At 43.2% G+C, this 6,182-nt stretch overlaps 1 pseudogene; it reads right to left on the bottom strand.

Moving 5' to 3' along the window:
• Nucleotides 1-1,776: 1,776 nt before the first annotated feature.
• On the bottom strand, nt 1,777-3,636 carry LOC144686091 (ubiquitin carboxyl-terminal hydrolase 7 pseudogene; annotated as a pseudogene).
• Nucleotides 3,637-6,182: the final 2,546 nt, after the last annotated feature.

Below are 6,182 nucleotides of genomic sequence, written 5' to 3' on the forward strand. Positions count from 1 at the left end.
CAGGGACTATTTCAGTATCTGAGGAGTCATGAATGGTGCTGAACATTTTGCAATCATCAGTGAACATCCCCGCTTCTGACCTTATGGTGGAAGGAAGGCCATTGATAAAGCATCTGAAGATAGTTGGGCCTGGGACACTACCCTGAGGAACTCCTGCAGTGATGTCCTGGAGCTGAGATGATTGACTTTCAACAACCACAACCATCTTCCTTTGTGCCAGGAATGACTCCAACAATCAGAGAATTTTCCCCTTGATTCCCATTGACTTAAATAAAAACAGAAAATGCTGGAAAAACTCGGCAGGTCTGGCAGCATCTGTGGAGAGAGAAACAGAGTTAAGGTTTCAAGTCCATATGACTCTTCCTCAGAGCTAAAGAGAAATAGAAATGTGATGGATTTTATACTGTTTAGGAGGGAGTGGAGCAGGTGGAACAATCAACTTAAATTTTACCAAGGCCAAACTTGGTCAAATGCAGCCTTGATGTCAAGGGCAGTCAGTAACTCTCACCTCACCTCAGAAATTTGGCTCTTTTGTCCATGTTTGCACCAAAGCTGTAATGAACTCTGGAGCTGAGTGACCCTGGCAGAATCCAAACTGAACAGGTTATGAGTGTTTAAGCACATGGAATAAATCAAATTGGCCGAAGACTGGCATCTGTGATGCTGGGGACCTCCGGAGGAAGCCAGGATGGATCATCCGCTTAGTACTTCTGATTGAGAATTTTTGCAAATGCTTCAGCCTTATCTTTTGCACTGATGTGCTGGGCTCCCCCATCATTGAGGATGGGGATATTGTGGAGTCTCTCCCTCCTGTTCATTGTTTGATTGTCCACTGCCTATCATGACTGGATGTTGCAGGACTGCAGAGCTTAGGTCTGAACTGTTGGTTCTGGGATCACTTAGCTTTGTCTATCACATGCTGCTTCCGCTGTTTGGCCTCTGTTATATCGTGACCAGATTGGCACCTCATTTTTAGGTATGCCTGGTGCTGCCCCTGGCATGCCCTCTTACACTCTTCATTGAAACAGGATTGGCCACTGGCTGGATGGTAATGGTAGAGTGGGGGATATGCCAGACCATGAGGTTACAGATTGTGTTGGAACACTGCTGCTGCTGGTGGCCCACAGTACCTCATGGATGCCCAGCCTGAACTGCTTGATTTGTCCTGAATCTATCCTATGTAGCACAGCGGTAGTGCCGCACAACACAATGGAGCCATTGTGAAGACGAGACTTAGTCTCCACAAGGACTGTGCGGTAGTCACTCCCACCAATAATGTCATGGACAGATGTAACTGCAGCAGGTAGGTTGGTGAGAGCAAGGTAAGCAAGGGCCTACTCTTGCTCTTATGTTACTATGTTAGTGACAAGGACATTGCAGGGTTAATTGGGTGTGGTGTGTCTTTATTATTTCTGGTTGATGCCGGGAGGGTCCGTCTGTTTTTTTTATTCTTATCCAACTTTTCTTAATGGTTTGATACAATGCATGGATTGCTAGGATATTTCATAGGAGCAGTTAAGTGTCAACCACATTGCTGTGGATCTGGAGTCACATGTAGGCCAGACCAGGTAAGGACGGCAGATTTCCTTCCCTAAAAGAAATTAATGAACCGGGTGGGTTTTTACAATAATCTGGTAGTTCCATGGTCATCATTACTGAGACTAACTTTTTGAATTCCAGATATTTTTAAAATTGAATCTAAATTCTCCCAGTTACCATGGTGGGATTTGAACTCTCCAAAGCATTAGCCCAGGCCTCTTATATTTCAGATTTCCATCATCCATAGTATTTTGCTTTTATATTACTCTCCTCTATCCTGAATGTATGGCTTGTTGCTGGAGATAAACATTCTAACAGCTCACCTTCTTGATAGATTCCAATTATTTTGTAGCTTACTATTTCCAGTACCCTTAGTTTACTGGAACCTTTTTCTGACAATTCTACAGCTCTCTTACATTCTCCCAGTAAGTCACGCACACAGCAATGCTAATCTGGATATAGTGTTATCTCCTCTTCTCTGTAACTGCTGTTGAGCCATATACATTTGAAACTCCATCTGTTTTCAAAGTCTGTGATCTTCATTTTCAGTTACTGATAATAGTTTCTTTGGTTGCCTTGGCTTGAAGAACTGCAGCAGATCTCTAAGTGTGCCTTCATAATTATGCCGAAAAGGATTACCAGACCCATCCCTGTAATCTTGAGTCTTGAAGAACTGAAGCAACATTGGGTCAGTGTTTAGTCGCTGTGCTACTGCCTTGGCAACCTGAAAATAGTTCATTCTGTTAGACGGAGTGACCACAATGCCCGGGTCATTGGGAATAGTCTTATCGCAAAAGATGACATCAACTCGATGGTACAGATCTCAGAAATGATCTTTTGCTGCTGGGTCATCCTTCTGAAATACTATAATATCGCCATCCATGAGCTCATCAAGTGGTTTATCAAGGGACACTTCATAATCCTAAATTCTCTCAGTTAAATTGGGTTTTAACTTCCTCAGAGAGGATAAGATCAGTTACTTGCAGAAAGCCTGCTCTCTCACACACGATTGGCAGTAAATCATGTATTTTACACGATATAAGGGTGTAGATGTGTCCACAGTAATTCAAGCTCTGAGTTTTGGGATCATACATCTACAAAAATAACATTACATCATGACCTTTATCAAATTTGGGCAACACTGCTCCACTGGCGGCCAACTTTGGATTTACTATTTCTAGAAATATTGTCCATGGGTTGTCATTATCACTCACTTCAATCATAGTTTGTTGTTGTCCACTTCATAGTTCAACATCGCTGGTCTCTTAGTCCCATTACTCCAGGCCTGCATTGGCCACAGCCGTATCTGTTCTTGTGAATATCCCATTGTTTGTGATAGATTCTGAACAAACTCTGCAAGTGTGGAGTTCTTCAGGACTTTGGACACCGTATATTTTACTTTTTCTTCATCGTAAATATCATTACCCTGATATCCACAGAACTGATCTTCTGTTACTATCTGTGCTTGCATGTGGGGGTCTGCTTCTTGTCTTTCCTTTCTTTTCTGAGCCTCCACCCTCTTCTCTCCTTGCTGGTGCTCCACCAGTTGTTGTGGTCTATGACAGCTTGTAAATACTCACTTAATTTTGATTCTCCGACATACACCAATATGAAGGCATTGGTGCAGTTTCTCACAGATAAATCATGATGATGATCTCCATAGTTGATCTCCATTGTTTCTTCTTTTGTACACCTTGATACAACTTCATCAAATTTACACCATTTACCACCACTCTTAGGGTTTAGGTAGACTACGTAATGTCCACCATGGTTATCTCCACTGTGCACCAACACTGCATTCAGTACGTAATTAGCAGAATCCTTGGGATCGGGTTTCTGCAGAAACTCATCTCAGCGCAAATGCTCAGGAAATTCAAACCTGTCATTTATCTTGAAATTTTGATCAGTTTGTGGGTAATACATGAAACACATAAGCTGAAGATGCAACACTGGTGGAAAGGTAAGAAACTTTACGTCCTTTTCTGCATCCTATAAATTGTGCTTTCCAGCATCATATTTGTTGTCCCCATCCAGCTGCTCCACTGCTACATAATCCTTGAAAGACTCAAATATGTTCTTCTTTCCCAGCAGACACATGGGAACACCACCACCTGGAAGTTCCCCTCCGAGTTACTCACCATCCTGACTTGGAAATATATCTCCGTTGCTTCACTGTCGCTGGGTCAAAATCCTGGAACTCCCTCCCTAACAGCACTGTGGGTATACCTACACCACATGGACCGCAGCGATTCAAGAAGGCAGCTCACCGCCACCATTGGCTCAATGGTAATTAGGGATGGTAAATCCTATGAAAGAATAATAAGATTTCTATAAATACTGTGGGTATTTATATATACAGCAAGTCAGAGGCTGGGAATTCTGATGTGAGTAATTCACTTTCTGACTCCCCAAAGCTTGCTATTGAAAAAGCTTGAAAAAAAATGTAATCCCCAGAATGGAAATAAAGTTAGAAAAAAGGGAACTTCAACCTGATGGTTTACTCCTGATCACTCCAGTTTGTCTAATTTTATACCTGAAGCTTTTGGGTAAGATCATAGACATCTGCTGGGTCCAGTGGAACCATACCCCCAAGTGTCACTGTCATTGAAAGAGGACACAAGCAAATAAACCATGTAGGAAATGGTAGCGAATGAGACAGCTTTCCATACTTGGCTGAAAATAGACAGAATGAACATATTATCCTTTCTGAGCACCAGTGACTGGTGACTTGAATGATGCTGCAGGGAGCGGGCATTCAGGAGGAGAGGAAAACCCTTTGTTTTTTAAAACAGTTGGGCCTCCTGTCTAACAATCTGGCAATTTATACCAACCACACCTTCCTTGCCAAGAAGTCACTGAAACCGATGAAGCAGATGCCTTTTCTTGTGCTCTATAGAGCTGAGCTCTTATTTTCATTCATTATTTTTTTCCCCAATTTTCCTCCCTCTTCTTGTGTCAGTAATGAACCCTGCTGGGATGGAGCTGTGCAGGTGTTAGAAGCCCTCTGGTGATTCATTCATATTACTGTCATCAGAATGCAAGACTAGACCGTGTTGCCAAACTGTTTGAATGTGGGAGGCCTATTACTGCCCTCATAATAGTCCACGAACCTAGACTATCCAACAGATTTATCTATGCTACTATAATCTGATTGACATGCCCGGTCCTCACTGTAATTTGGCAAAACCAGACTGGCAGCTTATATGTACCCTTCTAAATTTTTATGTTATAGCCATAAGACCATAAGACCATAAGACATAGAAGCAGAAATTAGGCCATTCGGCCCATCGAGTCTGCTCCGCCATTCAATCATGGCTGATAAATTTCTCAATCCCATTCTCCCCATAACCTTTGATCCCCTTACCAATCAAGAACCTATCTATCTCAGTCTTAAATACACTCAATGACCTGGCCTCCACAGCCTTCTGTGGCAATGAATTCCATAGATTCACCACTCTCTGGCTAAAGAAGTTTCTCCTCATCTCTGTTCTAAAAGGTCTTCCCTTTACTCTGAGGCTGTGCCCTCGGGTCCTAGTCTCTCCTACTAATAGAAACATCTTCCCCACGTCCACTCTATCCCGGTCTTTCAGTATTCTGTAAGTTTCAATCAGATCCCCCCTCATCCTTCTAAATTCCATTGAGTATAGACCCAGAGCCCTCAAATGTTCCTCATATGTTAAGCCTTTCATTCCTGGGATCGTTGCGTGAACCTCCTCTGGACCCTCTCCTGGGCCAGAACATCCTTCCTGAGATACGGGGCCCAAAATTGCTCTCAATATTCTAAATGTGGTCTGACCAGAGCCTTATAAAGCCTCAGCAGCACATCCCTGCTTTTGTATTCTAGTTCTCTCGAAATAAATGCCAACATTGCATTTGCCTTCCTAACTACCGACTCAACCTGCAAATTAACCTTAAGAGAATCCTGGACTAGGACTCCCAAGTCCCTTTGCACTCCAGATTTCTGAATTCTCTCCCCATTTAGAAAATAGTCCATGCCTCTATTCTTCCTACCAAAGTGCATGACCTCACATTTCCCCACATTGTATTCCATCTGTCACTTCCTTGCCCATTCTCCTAACCTGTCCAAATCCTTCTGCAGCCTCCCCGCCTCCTAAATACAACCTGTCCCTCCACCTATCTTTGTATCATCTGCAAACTTAGCCAGGATGCCCTCAGTTCCTTCATCTACATCATTAATGTATAAAGTGAAAAGTTGTGGTCCCAACACTGACCCCTGCGGAACTGCACTAGTCACCCGCTGCCATCCTGAGAAGGATCCCTTATCCTCACTCTCTGCCTCCTGCCAGACAGCCAATTTTCTATCCATGCTAGTACCTTGACTCTAACACCATGGGCTCTTATCTTACTGAGCAGCCTCCTGTGCGGCACCTTGTCAAAGGCCTTCTGGAAGTCCAAGTAGATAACATCCATTGGCTCTCCTTTGTCTAACCTACTCATTACCTCCTCAAAGAATTCTAACAGATTTGTCAGGCATGACCTTCCCTTGATGAAACCATGCTGACTTTGCCCTATTTTACCATGCACTTCCAAGTATTCTGAAATCTCATCCTTAATAATGGACTCTAAAATCTTACTAACGACCAAGGTCAGGCTAATCGGCCTGTCATTTCTCGTCTTTTGCC

This window comes from Cetorhinus maximus, chromosome 10 (assembly GCF_964194155.1).
Source record: "Cetorhinus maximus chromosome 10, sCetMax3.hap1.1, whole genome shotgun sequence".
Lineage (NCBI taxonomy): Eukaryota > Metazoa > Chordata > Chondrichthyes > Lamniformes > Cetorhinidae > Cetorhinus > Cetorhinus maximus.